Source organism: Ambystoma mexicanum, chromosome 1p, assembly GCF_040938575.1.
Source record: "Ambystoma mexicanum isolate Mex_15411 chromosome 1p, UKY_AmexF1_1, whole genome shotgun sequence".
Taxonomy (NCBI): Eukaryota; Metazoa; Chordata; class Amphibia; order Caudata; family Ambystomatidae; genus Ambystoma; species Ambystoma mexicanum.
This window is the reverse complement of record NC_090921.1, coordinates 87,471,011-87,492,163: the sequence shown is the minus strand read 5'-3', so window position 1 is coordinate 87,492,163 and position 21,153 is coordinate 87,471,011. Positions and strand designations below refer to the sequence as shown.

At 52.4% G+C, this 21,153-nt stretch overlaps 1 protein-coding gene across 13 annotated transcripts in view; it reads right to left on the bottom strand.

Annotated features, from left to right (window-relative positions):
* The window catches only part of CAMTA2 (calmodulin binding transcription activator 2), a 1,813,542-nt gene that overhangs the window by 464,336 nt on the left and 1,328,053 nt on the right, over positions 1 to 21,153 (bottom strand). The gene's annotated exons all lie outside the window — the stretch shown is intronic.

The following is a 21,153-nucleotide window of genomic DNA, read 5'->3' as shown; positions in this document are numbered from 1 at the left end:
AGCGATAAAACTTGAGGCCCCTCTTGAGGTCCAAAGAATGCAGGGTCCTCTCTGCCTCCCATTGCGGGTTTGGGAAGAACACTGGCAGGCAGATCTCCTGATTCAGATGATATGGAGAGACCACCAGCAAAACCATCTTTAGTGTCACTAAGCATATGTCCACAGAAGCCATCGGCTTGAAAGGTTTGTGCTGCAAAGCTGCCAGAGCCACCCTGAGGTCCCAGATCTGGTGCGACATATGCACCGGTGGAAAAAGCCAGACAACCACTTCAGGTGGACCTTAATGACCGAGTTTGCTGCAGAAAACATGCTCAGAGGGATTCTTGAAAGCCCCGATGGCTGCCAAATAAGTGCAGCAAGTACCCACCTGAACTCCATACTGAGCCAGGAGCGCAGAAAAAGACAGTACGTAATCCAGAGGACAGGTGGTAGGGTCCTGACCCGTGTCATGAGCCCAATGCAAAACCTAGTCCATTTTTAACAAAGTTACTCTCCGTAGTGACTACTTTACTTCTAGTCCAGTGTCCCCTTTGCTCCATACTTTGGGGACAAAGTGGGACGGGGCTGGAGCACTTTTGTAAAACAGCATCAAACTGAAAAATGTGTTCCTTTCTTTTTACGTGGGGTACCGCACGCGGCCGGAACCCCGCCCTCCTTAGCTCTGCCCTGCGCATCGCTCTTCAGTCCTTTTCTATCATCAGGTATGAGACCTTTAAGCAAGAACAGACGATACTTGTTAAAGGGGACGGCGGGCAGGCGTATGGAGGAAAAGGGACTATGGACTAGGATTAAGGTAGTCACTACGGTGAGTAACTTTGTTATACTGCGACGTCGTGTCCCCTTTCCTCCATACTTTTGGGAGATTACCAAGCACTCTTCACAGGAAAACAGGTGGATGGAATTCCCTTACTGAAAGAGGTTCTTAAGAACAGCCTGACCGAACTGAGCATCAGCTTTGGAGCTCAGGTCTAAGCAGTAATGCTTACAAAAAGCCGATAGGGAAGCCCACGTGGCTGCTCTGGCAATGGTTTCCCTGGGAACATATTTTTGGAAGGCAACGGCAGCTGCCTTGCCCTGCACAAGATGGGCGTGAATTCCTTTTGGAGGCTGAAGGCCCTGAACGGTATACGCCTCTGAAATACAGGAAGCAATCCATCGGGAGATGGTTGCTTTCGAGGCTGGCTTTCCTTTCGGATCTGCAAAGGTCACAAAAAGCTGGGAAGAGCTCCTAAGTTTAGATGTTCTGTCCAGATAAAACTCAAGAGCTCGTCTGACATCCAAATTATGCAATACCCTCTCGGCATCTGAGGCCAGGTCTGGAAGGAAGACGGGTAAGTAAATAGACTGTTCAGATGAAAATTGGATACCACCTTTGGACAGAAAGAAGGATTAGTCCGGAGGACAACCAGAGGTCCAAGTGGGCGGAAGCAGTGCTCCCATACCTTTTATTTTTAGGTTTCACAGTTCCTATACTTTTATTTTAAAAATAAAGCATTTTGGAATGGTTTAGTTTTAAAATAAAAGTGTAGGAAGAAGTTGAAGCTTGCACTTCAATGCACTGTACTGCACATTCCCATAAATAGCAGGTGTGTTTGTTTGGGTGTTGAATTGTGTGTGGGAGGGGGCGCAGAGATGGGGTTTGTGGGGAGCAGGGCAGACCAGCAGGGGACATAGCTCCACTACTTCTTTTCGTACACTTGGACCACTGAGGACAACCATATCCTTATGAAAGGTCAGAAATGGATGTTCTACAGACAAGGCCTGAAGCTCGCTTACACGCCTTGCTGAAGTCACCGCAATCAGAAAAGCCATTTTCCACAAAAAGGAACTTCAAGTCCACCGTAGCCATGGGCTCAAAAGGTTTATGGCATAAGCCAGTGAGGACCACATTCAATTCCCACTTTATCCACCTGTGAGCAACCCGCATCTAAAGATGCAATAGACCTGCAAAGTGTCTTTTAATGACAGGGTTTGTCAACAAAAAAGAGCAAGAGTCCGTGGACAGGTAAGCGAAGATAGCCGACAAATAAGTCCTACAAAACAAGACATGTATGCGTGAAGTTGCCAGATGAGAAACAAATTACAGGACCGTGCCGATGGTAGCTTCTCTGGGGTCCAGCTGCTTAGCTAAACACCAGTGACTTGTCAAATGTTTCCTAGCCGCCTGGATAATACGCATATTATTTGCGGACAAGTTGAAACTTTCTAAGGATTTGAACTGAGACACAAGGCCGCCAAGCTGAATGATTGTGGGGAGGGGTGCCACATCTGATCACTCTGGTGAAGCAGGTGGGGGATCAGCGCAAGCCTGATTGGTGAGCAGTCTGACAGATGCTGAAGCTCTGAAAACCAAAATCTGGCTGGCCACCAAGGGGCTATGAACAGGAGAGTGCAATTTGTCGTATTCCTGGGCTTGCATAGCGCCCGGTGAATCAAGAGGAAGAGGCGGGAAGGCGTAGGCCCTTATGTTGTGCCACGGAATCTCGAGAGTATCCCCCAGGGAAGAAGCTCCAAGGCCGTTCCTGGAAGCCTAAAGAAGAAGTTTCCTGTTTGATGACGTCGCAAAGAGGTCCACTTCTGGAGTGCCCGAATGGTGAAAAAATGTCAGAGAGGATCTCTGTGTTCAGTTCCCACTCGTAGCTGACCACCGCTCATCGGCTGAGAGAGTCGTCAGTCACATTCAGTTGGCCCGGAAAAGTGCACTGCCAGCAGCCAAACACTGTGCTGAATGGCCCATTCCCAAATCTGAATGGCTAGGTCTACAAGTGGAGGTGACCTGGTACCCCTTGCTTGTTGATGTAAAACATGGATACCGGATTGTCTGTGCGGATGTGGACCACTTTGTTCACAATCACTGGATTGAAAGCTTTGAGCGCCAGGAAAATCGCCAGAAGATCCAGATAATTTATGTGAAATTGTCTGTCCTGTGACGACCATAGGTCGAAAACCTGAAGATGATCCAACGTCGCGCCCCACCCAAAAATGGAGGAGTCTGTCGTAATGGTCGTTTGAGGGGAGGGCTCCTGAAAAGGAGCACCAACCGACAGATTGCTGGAAGATGACCACCATAAGAGATCTGTCATCATGCAGGGTGGAACCAGAATCATTTTGGTGTCCACTGCCTGAAGCCAGGAGCTCCGAAGAGCCATCTGCGTGAGTCGAATCTTGAGACGAGCAAGGGGAAGAGCAAGCACGCAAAAGGCCATGAGGCCTAGAAGCTTCTGGAACCACCAGGCCGACATGCTCTCTGACTGAATGAAAACCTGACACCTGGTCAACAGATCCGCCATCCTGTCCACGGTCAGGTACACTCTGCAGTCGATCGTGTTCCAACGGAAACCCAGGAATATCAGGTCCTGAGAGATCGTCATGGAGGATTTCCACCAGTTCACTGACAGCCCAAGGCAGAACAGGAGCTGGAGGTGAGACTGAAGGTTGCTCGAGGCTTTCACTGGACAAGGACTGCGCAGAAGCCAGTCATCAAAATATGGATAGACATGAATACTCTGTAGCCGAAGAAAAACTGCAATGGCCGACATGTTCGTAAAGACACGCAGCACTGAGATGAGACCAAAAGGGAGCACTCGGAATTGCAAGAGTTCCTCTCCCAGGGAGAGCCGCAGTAATTTCCGATGCGGTTTCCTGATCAGGATATGCATATATGCGTCCTGAAGGTCCACAACGCTGAGCCATTCGCCCTTCTGCAGAGAAGACTATTTGGCACGGCGTGATCATCTTGAATTTCTCTTGGTGAAGAGAAATGTTGAACTGGGAAAGGTCTAGGGTGGTGCGCAGGCCAGTCTGGTTGGGTTTGGGCACTGTGAACAGACAAGAGTAAAATCCCTCCCCTCGTTCCACCAGGGGAACAGGTTCCCCCGCCTTGAGATCTAGAAGCTTCTGGACCTCGGCTCTGAGGGAGGGCATCCCAGACTGCTGAAAGGGTGGATTGAAGGGTGGGGAAGAAGGAAGAGGCAAGCGGAAGCCCGCCCAAGCGATGGACAAAACCCACTGGTCTTCGGTGATGATTTGCCACACCTCCAGATGAGACGAGATTCGTCCTCCCACCAGAGTCTTGTGCAAGCACCAACAAATATAATTTTGCAGACTTTTCGGCAGAGAGACTACCTGTCCCTGAAGAGGAGGCTGAAGACCGGGAGAAATATCAACACTGTTGCCGTCTCCGACGGGAGCTACCTGTCGGAGGATCAGCTCTGCGTGACCTGTGGTCCTGGAACCCTTTGAAGCCTGAGGAGGACCGAGACTGGGATCCAGATCTCTGAGCTTTGACTGGGGGCTTCACAAGCACAGACAGAGACTTGGCAGTTTGCGTACTCGCCTTAGTCTTTGTAAGATCATCATCCATTGAAGAAAGAAACAGCTCTTTGCCATCAAAAGGCAGTTCCAGAACTTTATCTGGACCTCCTTCGAAAACTTTGTTGCATGAAGCCAAGCTTGATGAGGTGTCCACCCCCAACATGAGGCCTCGAGCTGAGGTGTCGACATGGTCTGTAGCAGCCTCCAACATATCCTGCGCCAACTCACTGGCGTCTGACAAACCGCCTTTAAAGTCTTCCAGCCTGTCCCCAGGAAGTCTGCCAAATCCCTCCACAGTTTCATATTCGACGCCGCCAAATTGAGCTCTGCCAAGGAATCGAGCAACTTGTCTTCCTCGGCCAGAATTGAGCAGCGGCAGCAGAGGTCGCAGAGGCCAGCTGATTGCAGAGTGGCGACCGCAACCAATGTTGAGGAAGGGAGCGGACAAGACGTCAAGGCTACTTCCTCAGAGGTGTGAAGCCTGTAACGGGTGTTCATTCTCTTATTTATATGTAGCCCAGTGTGGGGTTATCCCATACTTTGCGGGCTTTGGCCAGAACATCCTTCCGAAGGAATAGGCTGGGGCGCTCCTGCGGAGACACGGTGAGCGCCCCCAAAAGCACCCCTTCCTGCGCAGCGGGTTCCTTAGGTACTGGTATGTGAAGGAGTGACATGTCCAGAACCCGGTCACAGAAATCTCTGACAGAGCGGGGCTGGTCCTCACTATCCTGGTCTGCCTAAGGTTTGTCCAGAACGTCAGGATCTGCAGGTTGCGATGCAAACCGGCGTCAAATTAATGTCTCGCTCTGCAGGGGTCTCGTCAACCGGAGACAACAGAGGCAGAGGTGGATGCGGGCCGGGAGGTAGAGGTGGTACCGCTGCCGGGGGAACAGGTGCTGTGACTGGAACTGCCGAGGCAGGATGCGGCACCAGTGGACAGATCTCCCTAAAAAGACCTTTAAACTACTTCCTCATGGAATCAGTGTTCATAAGACTCTGAAACTTCCCAAAAAAGGCATTCTCTATCGAAACTTTAGGTACTGGAATGGGCAGAGACCCCCACGAACGTAGTGAAGAAGGCTGCCAAGAGGGCCCGCCACCAACGGGGACTACATAGACCAGTGGGGCAGAACTTCCCAAAAAGGAAGTGAGACCGTTTGCAGTAGAGGCATCCGAGCGCGCCAGTCATAGGAGGGGCAGAACGGATTCACAGTGTCCTATGGACAAGGTTGTCCACCGGAAATAATGTTCCAGCGCCTGCCGTCGATGGCATGGGTGTGAGGGAATAATCCAAGATGGCCGCCGTAGACCATGCAGGATGGCCCGCCATTTTGTGTGCATCTTAGGAGAACTGTGTCACATGTGTGGACGAGGCAGGTAACTCCACAGACTGGTCAGGGAACTTGATGGAAACTTTAGCCTTGACACAAGGATCCTCGGCAGAGCCAGAACTATGGGGCCTGGGATGTTTACTGGACATCCTGTCGTGACCCTTTGAATTAGACTCCAAGAGAGGAACCTCGGCCAAGCCGGTAACAGATGAGAAATGGTCAGAGACCTCTCCCTGTGTCCCCGCAACAGAACCGGTATCACCGCGAGCGCGGTAATGCTGAGGAATCCACTTCACAGACAAGACCTTAACAGGTCTCTCAGTTCTGTCGGTGCACACCTTAGCCTCGATGAGAGGAACCTCGGAACAGAGTCCGGTCTGTATAGCTACACCGAGAGGGGCCTCAAACCGTGGCTCGGTACAGAAAGCCTCAACGGAGGCCTCAGGGTGCACCGCAGTGTCTGTATGGAAAGCTGCAGACAAGGAGATCTCGGAGCGAACTCCGGTACCCGAAGCCTCAGCACAACTGGGCTGGCTATAAGCACCTGGTTGGTGAACCTCGGATCGTGATTCGGTGTAGGCAGGTCGCTCGTGTAAACCCTTGGAGAATATCCTGGTACGCCCATTAGGCCTGTGAGGCACCTCAGGGGAAACCCTGGTAGCAGAGCTCTTGAAGCCCCTCCCGGACCTGGAGGACGCCGGGAAGGAGTCCCCCGACCGGGGTGCCCTAAAAAGTAAATAACTTAACGGGCGTCTCTTCTTTTCGTCGATGAAGAGTTGAAAATGCGGTGGAGGAACTCGCTGGAAGATCTTTTCCCACCGGCGAAGACAACGCTGAAGTGCCCAGACCGAAGGGAGTCACAGTAGAAACACTAGTCCCAGCAGTGATCCGGTCCAAGACACTCCAAGCAGAAAGAATGGGGATTCGCCCTAGCGAAACGACGTTCGCAAGAGGAACAAGAGAAATCCCAAACGATCCGGCATAGACGAAGGACTACGCAACTGCAGAATCGGAGCAGGAGAGAAGGACAACAACGGGAAAGAAGAAAAAGTCTTCCCGGTGATGCAAGTGTGTCGAGCCCCAACCGCGCTGAGAAAAGGACCGTAGAGCGAAGCGCGGGGCGGAGCTAAGGATGGCGGGGTTACGGCCATGTGTGGTACCCCGTGTAAAAAGAGAGGAAAGACACATTTTTCAATTTGGTGCTTTTTTACAAAAGTGCTCCAGTGCCGTCCCACTGGATGGAATCACCCAAAAGTATGGAGGAAAGGGGACAGGACGTAGGATTAACTCTTATACTGTGACCGAGTCGAGGGTCTCCTGGCCTGTTGAACGATTTCCCAGTTGTCACCCAATAATTGAGCATGTTGAAGCCTCAGCTGGTCAGGAACCAGGCCGCCAGCGCCAGCTTGGCCGGGTCTGGATGCTCCACTGCCCCACCCTGCTGTGTCACAAATCACCTTCTGGAGATCGGAAGGTGGATGGGTGCACAACTGCAACAGATCCGAAAACCAGAGCCTCGAAGGCCAGTGGGGGCCAATCAACCCACCGAAGCCCGGAACTTGTGGGGGGTCCATTGCAGCAGACCGGTGGGTGGGAACGCAAAACACTTGTGGCTGTGCCAACAAATCTGGAAGGCATCTCCCAGAAACCCCCGACCCGTCCTGCACATGAAGCAAACTGGGGGAACATGGAATTCAGAGGTGATGCAACCAAATCCAAGTCCACGAACCCTCACCACTGGAACAGGGGCAACAAGGAGTCGGTGTGTAACTCCCACTCTTAGGTGTTGAACCCCAAGCGACATATCCGGTGCGCTTCTGCATTGCTGTCCCACGGGAGGTGGACTGCTAAAATCCAAATCCCCTCTGTCAGAGCTTATTGGCAGATCGAAACCATCTCTATGCAGAGGCGGAGGGAGTTGGGGTCATGGGTGCCATCCTGTTTGTTCAGGTAAAACATGGTAGTAGAATTGTCCTTCCTGACCAGAACAGACCTGTCCCTGATGAGGGGCAAAAACGCCTTGAGGACTAGGCCCACTGCCCTGAGCTCGAGCAGATTGATATACAGGAGGGCTTCCACCCTGGACCACGGTGCATGAATCACAGAGTAGACCTCCAGCCCAAAAGGGAGGAGTCCGTCATCAGCAACAGGGTAGGCTCCGGCAGGGGTAAAGGGGGCTACCTCTGAAAAATTGCCATCCATCAGCCACCAGTGAAGATAAGGCCATAGGAGCATTGGTATTGGGACCCTGTCAGACTGAGACCCAGCCTCCTTATTCCAATTGGCCGCCAGGTGGAGCTAGAGGCGCTTCGACTTGAGGCGAGCGAGCTGCACAGTGAGCACGCTGGAGGCCATCAGGCTCAGAATGTGCTGGAACCAACATGCCGAGGTGGTTGAGCTGGCCAGAAAGTGCCCCACTGCCTTGGGGAGGGACAGGGGCCTCTCGGGCTTAGGGGGTTAAAGGTGTGTGAGTGAGATTAGTAGGGGGAAGAGTATTGTGAGGGGTCAGAAATGTGAGGAGGATAACTGAGTTAAGGTTTTCACAAGATGTCATTTTATTAACTTAAAGAGGTTGGATAAATGCCTCACTGTCCCGAACCAAACAATGTTTTCCATGATTATCAAAATAAACTAACACTCTAAAAGGAAATCTGTCCCTCACACTTATACATGCATTGAATACAAAGGAAATGTATGGCAATTAAAATATAACAAGGAACAAGTTACTTACCTATAACTGTTGTTCTCCAGCATGGGTCTGGCATGGATTCACAGGCTCATGAATATTCCCTGTCGTCAGACCGGGAATCCTTGGTAAAGAAAAAATCAGTATCAGTTTCGTTTCTGATCTGTCTTTCTTAGTAGTAACCAATCACTAATCTCTTGGTCATACTGCCCCCAGCCAATGACTGCCCTCTACCTAAGCCCCTCCCCCTGGCAGCCATCCTCAGATTTGGTAGCACGTAAAGTGGCAGTATGACCAAGTGAAGAGCCGCAGAGGGGAAGGAGGGAGGGTTCGCATGTGAATCCATGCCAGACCCATGCTGGAGAACAATAGTTACAGGTAAGTAACTTGTTCCTTCTCCAGCATGGGGTCTGGCATAGATTCACATGCTCATGAATATAAGAATACATAGCAGTATACACATGCACAACCACAGGAGATGGCAACAGGCTCAGCATTAAGCAATACAACAACATTAAGCATCTCTTACCTCCTCACCAGGCTCACCTTAAGCGAACAGGTTGCACAGCACTGCTTGGCCGACCCTGGACTCCTCCCTGGAGTCCCGATCGACGCAGTAGAATCTTGTGAAGGTGTGCATCGACCTCCACGTAGCAGACCTGCAGATGTCCAGCAGGGGCACACCAGACAGGAACGCCGTGGTAGCAGCGATCGCTCTGGTCGAATGGGCTCTCGGACGGCCGGGCAGCGGTTGGTTTGCCAACCGGTGACAGTGCATGATGAAGCCGGAGAGCCATCTGGAAAAGGAAGCCTTCGAGAGAGCCTTCCCTTGATTCACAGGTCCAAAGTTCACAAACAGCTGTGATATCTTCCGAAAACTCTTCGTGCGGTCCACGTAGAACTTCAGCGCTCTAGCCACATCCAGCGAGTGCAAAGTCCTCTCGGCCAGAGACGAAGGTGACGGGAAGAAAACTGCCAACACCAAGGGCTAGTTGAGGTGGAAGTCCGACGGCACCTTGGGCATAAAGGAGGGGTGTGTCCTCAGCACCACCCTCGAGTCGTGAAAAGTCAAGTATGGAGGCTTGCAAGATAGGGCCTGAATCTCTCCCACTCGTCGTGCGGAGGTGATGGCCACAAGAAATGCTGTCTTCCACGACAGGAACTTCAACGGCGCCGAATGCATAGGCTCGAATGGGGCCCCCATGAGCCCGGTCAGTACCACGTTGAACTCCCACACCGGGGCAGGAGCCTTCACCGGCGGGAACGATCGGAATAGTCCCTTCATAAATTCCTTCACCAGGCGATGAGACCACAAGGACGCCCGTCCTGTAGTTCTGGTGTATCGGGAAATGGCCGCCAGATGCATCTTGATGGAGGCGTGAGCCAGTCCAGCTTTGGCCAGCGACAGTAGGTACGGCAATACATGAGGGGCCGTAATCCGCAGAGAGTTAATCTTCTGTGCACAGCACCAGACAGAGAACCTCTTCCACTTATGTCCATAGCATTTGAGAGTTGAGGACGCCCTGGCTTTTGCAAGAACCTCTCTGCAGTCAGCCGGGATATCGTATCCTCCAAACTCTAGTGCTGCAGGAGCCAAGCCTGCAAGTTCAGCGACTCCGGGTCGTGATGGAGAATGGCGCCTCCTTCTCTGGAGAGAAGATCCACGTCCGTCGCCAGCTTGATAGGTGGGGACGCTGACAAGTCCAGAAGGTCTGGGAACCAGATCTGTCTCGGCCATGCCGGTGCGACGAGGATCATCCTGCACCTGGACCTCTTGAGCTGGTTGATGAGACGGAGCAGCAACGGCAACGGAGGGAACGCGTACAAGAACAGTCCGTCCCAAGGGAACGAGAAAGCATCGCCCATGCTCCTCGGTTGTGCGAACCTGCTGGCGAACCTCTGGCACTTGGAGTTCGTCACCGTCGCAAACAGGTTGATCTGGGGTTTGCCCCACCGTTGAAAGAGCCGATCCACCTGGTCCTGGCGCAGTTCCCACTCGTGGCACGAGCGCAGCTCCCTGCTGCGTGAGTCGGCAATGGTGTTTTTTATTCCTGCCAGGTGGAAGGGAACCAGAAACACCCCCTGGGCGACGGCCCAGTGCCACAGATCATGGGCCTCCTTGGATAGGGCTGGGGATCTGCTGCCCCACTGCTTCCGGACGTAGAACAACGTGGTGGTGTTGTCGGTGAAGATCCTCACCTTTGTCCTTGAGGGACGGAAGGAACGATTTGAGCGCCCAGAACACGGCTCGTAGCTCCAGGATGTTGATGTGAAGAGACCTCTCCTCCGGGAGCCAGAGGACTCTTGCGTGGAGATCTCCGGTGTGGGCCCCCCACCCCTCCAGGGAGGCAACCGTTGTTACCGTCTCCTGATACGCCGGGGCCTGAAAGTCCATGCCTGCCGCGAGGTGCGCACGGGCACCCCACCACAGAATCGCCCGACGGAACTCCTCGTCGAGTGGGATCCTGTCTTCGAAGCTGTCCGCCGCTTGAATCCAGCGGGCGTCGAGGAACTCTTGTAGCGGACGCATCCGAAGTCTGCAAAGGGGCACAAGGTAGATGCATGAGGACATCAACCCGAGGAGGGACTTGATGGACCTCACTCTGGCCACATCCGTGGCTAACAGGCGCTGCACCTTGCTTGCCGCGGCTTCTGTAGGTCTCCTGGGACGGGGAGCGGGCCCCCTGGCGGTAAGTAGAAGAGCCGCCGCTGGATCCTTTGGAGGCTCCCTGTCTGCCTCCAGAGCACCGAAAGGGCCGCCGTTGCTGAAGGACTCCTAGGGCTCGGGCTGTTTCCGAGTCTGTTTTGATGGCCTGGAGGGACTCATCCATCGTCTTACCAAACAAATGGCCTTTGTCCTTTTTTCCGACGGAGATGCCAGTCGCTTCACTGTATCGAGCTTCGCTCCCAGAAACAGTGCCACCTGCGACGGGACCAGATGGGATTTGGAGTAGTTGATGGCGAATCCCAGCTCTGTGAGCAGGCGGACGTCCTCGCTGTGTGTTCGACGGCGAGTTCTCTTGACCTTGCACGGATTAGCCAGTCGTCCAGGTAGGGGTAGATGTGGATCCCTTTCAGGCGCAGCAGTGCCGCCACAGATGCGAGGCACTTGGTGAACACCCTGGATGCCGACTTTAATCCGAACGGCAGGGCTCTGAATTGGTAGTGACGCCCCTGGACTACGAATCTGAGGAACTTTCTGTGTCCTTTTAGAATGGGGATGTGGAAGTAAGCATCCTCCAGGTCCAGTGACGATAGGAAGTCGCCCTCCTCCAGCTGTCCCAGCACGTGCTGGAGGGTGACCATCCTGAATTTCTGTGCCTTGATGTACTTGTTCAACCGACGCAGGTCCAGGATGGGGCGCCAACTGCCTGTCTTCTTTCTGACGAGAAAGTATCTTGAGTATACTCCAGAGCCCCGGAGCCTCTTGGGGACGAGCTCGATGGCACCCTTCTTGAGTATCGCCCTTACCTCCAACAGCAGTTGAGGGACGTGATTCTCCTTCCTGTCCACGGGAGGAATGCGAGGACACTTCCTTTGAAATTCCAGCGAGTGTCCGTGGGCCAGGGTGACTCCTAGGGCTCTGGCTGTTTCCGTGTCTGTCTTGATGGCCTGGAGGGACTCATCCACCGTCTTACCAAAAAGGTTGTTGCCGTCGAACGGCATGTCCAACACTCTGGTCTGGACGTCCTGGTGAAAGTCCGTCGCCTTGAGCCATCCTAGTCGTCTGAGGCAAACCCCGTTGCCCAGTTGGCGAAATTCGGTATCGGCAATGTCCGTTGCCACCGTTATGGCGTGATCCGATGCCACCTCTCCTTCCTGCAGAATCTGTAGGGCCTACGCCCTCTTGCCGTCCGGCAGGAAGTCTAGCAGAGGAGCTATCTTGAACCAAAGCTCCCTGTCGTAACGGGCCACAATCGCTAAGGCATTGGCCGCCTTAATCGTCGTTGCCGCCGACGAGATGACTCGTCGTCCCATGGAGTCTAACTTCTTGCCCTCGCTGTCCGGCGGGGAAGTGGAAGTTGAAGCCGCTGCACCCGCTGCTTTCTTCTTGGCCGCTGCTGAGACAACAGAGTCCGGCGTGGGCTGGGCCCTGAGGCACAAGGGGGCGGCATCGAGGACCCGGTACTTCTTCTTGTACCTGTCCCTCTTGGCGGGTGTCATGGAAGGGTTCTTGAAGAGAGCCAGCCCCTCGTCCCAGATGTCGTCGAGCAACGGCACCGCGAGGACCGTCTTCCTCTTGGCCTCTCGTCGTTGGTAAAGAAACCCTTCCTTTTTCGGTTCTTCAGGGCAGAGCTGGAAGAGCTCGGATGCCCTGGTTATCATGGCGCGAAAGGAGCCAATTTCGTCGGGTGTGTTAGGGAGAATTCTCTGTTTAGGCTGAATTTCCTAACCTAGTGAGTCCCCCAGCAGCTTTGCTGGATTTTTGGGGTTTATTTTTTTCTCCTGCCAAGAGTGAGACTCTTTTACCCTCAATCTTGGGCATGATTTGAGTGTGTTTCTTTGACTCTAGATGTGTTTAATGGGCTATGGGGTCTTTTACTCCATAGGGCTTCATGTGTTTTTGTGATGTGTGTTACACAGCACCCTCAGTGCAGTAACACAGGGGTGTCATAGTGCCCCCCAGTATAGACTCCATACCCTGGCACTGACTACTGTCTCCCAGGGCATGTAAAGTCACCATTGACTTTGCTAGTCTTGAATTCTGAACAGTACCAGTACAAACCATCCTATTGTGGACGTACTGGCTGGGGCAATTCGATTGCCCCGGGGTCTGTTAGTCGAGGAGGCACGTCTCTGTCCCCCCTGATCGAGTTTTGGCTGGTGGCAGTGGATACTACTATTTATATTCAATAGCGAATATTTCTCTATGGGATTTTCCCATTGTTCGAGGCTACTATCTTTATTTATTTAATTACGATAGCCCCGCTGTATCCGTCGTCGTATCCTCCCGAGGGTCCGGCGAGGGGGATGAGGGGTCCACAGGCCTCGCGGGCACGAAGGGCAGAGCGGGATGGACTCTCCTCCGCTTGTTCGGAGGGCTTCCCGACGTGCCTGGTTCTGGATCCTCCGTCGGGGTCCGTGGTAACCTCGTCCTTATCTCAGTACATAAGGATTGGATTGCCAACAAAATGGCCGCCGGGCAATCCTGGGGCTCGGTTAATGGCTGCGACGGACGGGATGGCTGCTCCACTGGGCCCTCGTCGTCGCTATCTTCGATCACATCAGTGGGAACCGTCCCCTGGGATCGAACCTTCTCGAACCTCTCGTTGAGGCCTATGAACCTCTCGCTGAGGCCTTTCACGGTTTCCACCGGATCCTCCTCGGAGGCTGAATCCGAGTCCGTAATGGCCTCCGGCCCCCCCTCTTTTTCCGCCGGGGTCTTCACGGGGGTCTTAACGATGGTCTGAAAAGAGGATTCCTTCTGCGGCGGCAGGGAAACTCTGGGCCCCGAGGCCGCCTCCACTGGCGTAGCCTCTGCTGGCTTTGCCAGGGCCGCTGCGACAACCTTGATAGAGGCCTTTGCCGGGTGGATCAAGGCCCTCACCACCTTAGGTGCGTCCTGGGCCTTCGCTTTGGGGGGAGGGTCATCGCCTCGCTCTCCCTCAGCTCCCTTCGAGATCGACTGGAGCCTCTCCAGAAGCTTACCCGGGTTCTCTGACTTCCTCTTCCCTGAACCAGAGCGCTGGCTCGTGGTTGATCATGCCGGGGAAGTCGCGCCCTGCCTGGCATCCGAGGAGCCCGACCTTTCGGCGCTCCCGGTGCCCGTGGACTCGCGGTGCTTGGCCTTCTGTTGGGCCCCCGTCGCCGGGGCGCCCTCACAGGACTTAGAAGACCGCTCAGACTTTTTCTTCGCCTTCTCACCTGCTGTTCCCTTCTCCAGCCAGGCGGCGAGGCGTGAACGATGATCTTACTTGGTCTGTTCCGACAGGTTCTTGCAGAACGCACAGTGCTTCTCCACGTGCGTCTTGTCCTCATGAAGGCAGTAGAGACATCTCGAATGCTCGTCCTCCTTGAAAACATTTTGCAATCTGCATCCTGGGCAGCTCCTAAACAGCTTGGATCCGGGCGTCGAGCTTGCCTTTTCCTGGGCCATGTCCGTTGAGGTAGGCCACAGATCTTCTGGAATCTTCCAAGAAGCGTAACTTGACGAAAACTTCACCCTTGAGGGGCGTAGAAGAATTCCGAAACGGGTCCCCGTTATCGGAAGTAGAAACGGTGGAGCTTGAGGCTCGATTAACCGAAAAAATGAGAAAAAAGCGTGAAAACGCAGTAAAAGCTCGAGAGCTAAAACACGAGGACTCCCAACACTTGAACGTGCAGTAAAAATCTGAGGATGGCTTCCAGGGGAGGTGCTTAGGTAGAGGGCAGTCATTGGCTGGGGGCAGTATGACCCAGAGATCAGTGATTGGTTACTACTAAGAAAGACAGATCAGAAACGAAACTGATACTGATTTTTTCTTTACCGAGGATTCCCGGCCTGACGACGGGGAATATTCATGAGCATGTGAATCCATGCCAGACCCCATGCTGGAGAAATACCAGTTAGGTTCAACACAGACCAAATAACTATTTCCTTGTAACCTGGGTCAAATTCCCCTTCCTCAGAGACAAAGCAGGATTTCCAATCAAAATAGAAAAGTACTGTTTTGTAACCAAGTTCCGATTATAAAGTTCTTCCCCACTTGGCTTTTAACCAACAGTTCAACTAGACGACAAGTCTTTATCTATTCACTTATAGCAGAGAGTCCAACACAACCTCTTCTCTTTAGGAATAAAAACACTTCCACGATTCCTCTGCATCAACGGCTATGTTTTGTCAGGATGATTTCACAACAGTTTACAAAACACGCTTAGTGGTCTTGCCACTTCTTCTCAACCATTAACCACAACACTGTACGTCAATGACTTCTTCCTGGTCCACTCACCTGCCAGGACTACCGCTAAAAAAGTCCCTTAGCTGGTGTACTTACCTCCCAGGACAAAAAGCTCCTAACACTACTACAAGTACTCATGTGATAAAGTTCACTTCAAACTATTTGATAAAGTCTTTGTCTTTCAATAACATAATCAGTTACTACTTCTTCTGGGAAGACATGATACACATCAGTGCTATTTGTTCCACCCGTATGATTGCCACATGCAATGCAGGTTTTGCTCCTCTCCTACAGAATACTTCCTATCAGGAGGGCTGCTCTCCTGCCACTCTTGTTTTCCAACTTTTACATGAAGCACATAGCCCTCTCTAGCTCAGTTGCTCTTCTTTGGCTTAGACAATGCGTGTTGAGGTCTTTCCCAACTATTGCCTCTTCTGAACTCTAGCAATAAAGGTTGTAATTAGCTTGCTTCCGTCATACCCTCTCCTGACAATGCTGGTTATTGTTCAGTTGTTTTAATATTGCCCTTTCTTGGCTCTGGCAATGTTGTTGGCTCTCAGAATAACTATCATAACCTTTTCTTTCTTGTCTGTCCACAAAGTTATTTAGGTGCCACTTGAACTTCCTTATATCAGTTTGGTATTCAAAATAAGCACTAGCGGCCAGCGTGCGATAACAGAGCGTACTGTGGTTAACCAATATTGGTGAACTCACGGGTTGCTGCAGACACGTCTGCTCGCTCTCCTGCCACATTCTGCTTCCTCTACTGTCTCCTTCCCGGCAAACCACTTCCTTCCCGTGGCCTGCTCCGGCTGGGAAAGGAGCGTTCCTTGCTCTAGGAGCACTGTGGATCTCACCTGCCACCGAAGCACACCTCGTAAGTGGGAAAGCCTTTAAAAACAATGCTTCCCGCCACGCAACCTCTGCATACAAGGCCACCAGGGGGAATGTTTTCCACAACAACGCTTCCTGCTGCACAACCTATGGCATACAAGGCCATCAAAGGTAGAGTGTCATCCGCCGTGCCGGATGGGGTTTACTTCCGCGTTGGCGGCTTCGTCAAGGAAGAGTGCGGGGTTAGTTTCCCCGTGTTCGGGTTTTTCCACTCTGTGCAGGTGTAGTTGTTGCGTCCTGACAACGCCCGGAAGTATATGTTCTGTTTACTTCCAGAGGACCGTTGCGTTGCAACCCCCTTAGATTAGCGCTTCGCTCTCCTTTGGGTTAGACGCTGTTTTCCTCTTTCGGCTTTTCCCTTAGCCGCCTCCTGTTTTCCTCTTCGTACGCCCTTCTGGCATCTTTCCTTCTCTTATTCTCATTGCCTCACCGCCTTCTCTCTCTGCTTTGCCTCCCGCTTTGCCGGCGCTCCCTCCGGTGGCTTCTTACCTTTCCACGCCTTCTCTGTGGTTAGCCCTACCTCTGCCTCAGAGGTCGCCTGCTCCTGGAGCCTTCTCCCACCTACCAGTTACTCCTGCCATCTCCGGACCTCATTCCATTGCTGGATCTCCTTCGAGCGGAACACCACTACGGCCAAAAAGGGTTTTTTCTGTCGTTCAGCTTTTTCCCTTTTTATTCCTGTCTGTCCGCGGGAACGAGGCCACAGGACTGCTGTTATAGCTAGCGGTCACTGTGGCTTCCACTCGCGGCAGGCCCCCTCCACATAAAAAGGAGAAGAATTATCTCATTCGAAGGAACTTTGACCCAGAAGACTTGGATATCCTACCATCAGGTGAGGAGAGAGGGGAGGAAGGAGGGCGAGAACGTCCTAGTCGGGACAGTTTGCAACGCCAAGACAAGATGTCGGCAGAAGAACAGATCCAAGAGCTGTGGAAAGCCATTCAAGGCTTAACACAAGAACTACAGACAGCTAAAGCCGAAAATGCCATCCTTAAGCAAATGGCTACCGCACGGGAAGCCCCCCTGGCAGAATTGCCAGCTATGTCTCTCCCTTCTGGGAAATTCGATGGATCTCCCAAAAAGGTGAAGGAATTCTTGGAAGCTTGCATTGTGTACTTCACTTTTAGACCCCGTTCATTTGCATGTAGCCAAGCTAAGGTTGTTTTCTTGATTTCAAATATGACAGGCAATGGACTGTCATGGGCAACCCCTCTTGTTACCAGTGCTAACCCTATCTTGCATGACTTCACTGGGTTTCAGACACTGTTGAAACAGACTTTTGAGCGACCAGAATTAAAGTTTACAGCCTGCGAAGATTTATTAGATGTACGACAAGAGGCTGCCGACGTCCTTACATATATATCCCGTTTCAAGAAACTGGCCGCCGGTGCTGGCTGGCCAGAGCAAGCTCAGTATGCCATATTCAGAAGAGGCTTAAAGGAGGAAATCAAAGACGAGCTTGCTAGGTCTACTAGACCTCCAAATTTTTCCGATTTACTCTCATCTGTGTTACAAATAGAATACCGATTACAAGAGCAGCGCTCGGAACGCCGCAGACAACGTACAACGGCTCAGGTTCCGGATTCCAGGCCAGCTGCCACGTCTTTGCCCTCTTCCCCCCACTCCCACGAAGGACCAATGCAGATCGGAGCCACCAGAGGCCCGTTGTCATAAGCAGAAAGAAGACGAAGAAAGGAAAAGGGACTCTGTGCATACTGTGGTTCGGAGCAGCACCTCCTTAAAGACTGTCCGGAAGTCCCAACCAAGCGGCAGGGAAACGAGTATCCTCGGCACCAGTAGGGACTAGGTTCCGAGGAACACTTTGTGATTCACACAGTCTCTATGTTTTGCTCTCTGTCTCGGCTCCCAACACTCAAGAAGACTCCAGGCTGATGGTCATCCCTGTCCTCATCAATCTACCCGCAAAAGCTGTGGAATCTTTAGCTCTCCTGGACTGCGGAGCAGCGGGTAATTTTGTGGACACCCTATGGGCAGAGAAGGTGGGGCCCCACCGATTAGTCCGTAATCATAACCAGAAGGTGGAAGGGGTGGATGGTTCCCCCCTTTCGTCGGGACCCATAACACACACTACAGAAGAGCTCACGATCACCATTTTTCAACACTCGGAGTCCATCAAGTTCGACATAATACGAGCTGCCCATTTTCCCATTATCCTCGGTATTACTTGGCTTAGGAAGCATAATCCCCAGATAAATTGGACTAACAACCAGCTAAGTTGTAGCTCCTCGTACTGTCAACTTCATTGCTTCCCCGTTACAGCTAAAGACGAGACTCATACCATGGCAACCATCCCAAGCAATCTTGTGGGCATAGATGCTCTACCCCAGTTTTGTACACCCTACCAAGAAGTCTTAACGGAAAGAAGGCCTGCTACTTTGCCTCCCCATAGGCTGGAAGATTGCAGGATCGACTTGGAGCCTAATGCCTTGGTTCCCTTTGGTCGAATGTATTCTCTGACTCAAGGACTATTTTGAGAAGAACATGCAAAACGGTCTCATCCAACCTTCAAGGTCCCCTGCAGGGGCTTCATTATACTTCATCAAAAAGAGATTCCACAGAACTCCGGCCCTGCATCGACTATATGGGTCTAAATAAAGTAACCATCCGTGACCGTTACCCTATGCCGTTGATAACCGAAATCATAGGAGCAGTGCAAGGAGCCCACCTTTTCACCAAACTTGATCTTCGTAATGCTTATCACTTACTTCGCATTGCATGTCCTACAAATACTGGAACGTCTCCGACAATATCAGCTCCTTGTCAAACCAGATAAATGTAAGTTTGCAGTATCCTCGGTACCCTATTTAGGATATATTCTCTCAAAGGATGGTATCTCTACGGATCCTGGCAAGGTTTCAGCTATCATTGAGTGGCCTTCACTCACCAATATCAAAGAAGTCCAAAGATTTCTCGGTTTGTCGAACTTCTACAGGAGATTCATTCAAAACTTTTCTGAGATTGTTCTTCCCATCACCAGACTACTAAAAAAGAGTTTGGGTCCTTTCAGATGGTCGCCAGAGGCAGAACACAGCTTTGTTCAGTTAAAACAGATGTTCTGGTCAGCTCCCATTCTTCGACACCCAAACCAAGAAGGAACAAGTTACTTACCTGTAACTGTTGTTCTCCAGCATGGGTCTGGCATGGATTCACATGCTCATGAATATTCCCCATCGTCAGGCCGGGAATCCTCGGTATAGAAAAAAATCAGTATCAGTTTCGTTTCTGATCTGTCTTTCTTAGTAGTAACCAATCACTGATCTCTGGGTCATACTGCCCCCAGCCAATGACTGCCCTCTCCCTAAGCCCCGCCTCTGGCAGCCATCCTCAGATTTGGTAGCACGCAAAGTGGCAGTATGACCAAGTGAAGAGCCGCAGAGGGGTAGGCGGGAGGGTTCGCATGTGAATCCATGCCAGACCCATGCTGGAGAACAACAGTTATAGGTAAGTAACTTGTCCTTCTCCAGCATTGGGTCTGGCATGGATTCACATGCTCATGAATAAAAGAATACATAGCAGTACACACATGCACAACCACGGGAGGTGGCAAAGGCTCAACATTAAACATTACATCCAAAACTCAACATTAAGCAATTCTTACCTCCTCACCAGGCTCACCTTAGGCGAACAGGTTGCGCAGCACTGCTTGGCCCACCCTGGACTCCTCCCTGGAGTCCCGATCGACGCAGTAGAATCTTGTGAAGGTGTGCGTCGACCTCCACGTAGCAGCCCTGCAGATGACCAGCAGGGGCACACCAGACAGGAACGCCGTGGTAGCAGCGATCGCTCTGGTTGAATGGGCTCTCGGACGGCCGGGCAGCGGTCGGTTTGCCAACCAGTGACAGTGCATGATGCAGCCGGAGAGCCATCTGGAAATGGAAGTCTTCGAGAGAGCCTTCCCTTGATTCACAGGTCCAAAGTTCACAAACAGCTGTGTTATCTTCCGAAAACTCTTCGTGCGGTCCACGTAGAACTTCAGCGCTCTAGCTACATCCAGCGAGTGCAAAGTCTTCTCGGCCGGCGTCGAAGGCGATGGGAAGAAAACTGGTAACACCAAGGGCTCGTTGAGGTGGAAGTCCGACGGCACCTTGGGCATGAAGGAGGGGTGCGTCCTCAGCACCACCCTTGTGTCATGAAAAGTCAAGTATGGAGGCTTGCAAGATAGGGCCTGGATCTCTCCCACTCGTCGTGCGGAGGTGATTGCCACGAGGAACGCTGTCTTCCATGACAGGAACTTCAAAGGCGCCGAATGCATAGGCTCGAATGGGGCCCCCATGAGCCTGGTCAGCACCACATTAAGCTCCCACGCCGGGGCAGGAGCCTTCACTGGTGGGAACGATCGGAATAGTCCCTTCATAAATTCCTTCACCAGGCGATGAGATCACAAGGACGCCCGTTCCGTAGTCCTGGTATATCGGGAGATGGCAGCCAGATGTATTTTGATGGAGGCGTGAGCCAGCGACAGTAGGTACGGCAGTACTTGAGGGGCCGTAATCCGCAGAGGGTTAATCTTCTGTGCACGGCACCAGACAGAGAACCTCTTCCACTTATGACCGTAACATTTGAGAGTTGAGGACGCCCTGGCTTTTGCAAGAACCTCTCTGCAGTCAGCCGGGATATCGTAACCTCCAAACTCCAGTGCTGCAGGAGCCAGGCCTGCAAGTTCAGCGAATCCGGGTTGTGATGAAGAATGGCGCCTCCTTTTCTGGAGAGAAGGTCCGCGTCCGCCGGCAGCTTGACTGGTGGGAACATTGACAAGTCCAGAAGGTCCGGGAACCAGATCTGCTCGGCCACGCCGGTGCGACGAGGATCATTCTGCACCTGGACTTCTTGAGCTGGTTGATGAGGCGGAGCAGCAACGGCAACGGAGGGAACGCGGATAGAAACAGGCCGTCCCAAGGGAACGAGAAAGCATCGCCCATGCTCCTCGGCTGCGGGAAACTGCTGGCGAACCTCTGGCACTTGGAGTTCGTCACCGTCGCGAAAAGGTCGATCCGGGGTTTGCCCCATCGTCGAAAGAGCCGATCCACCT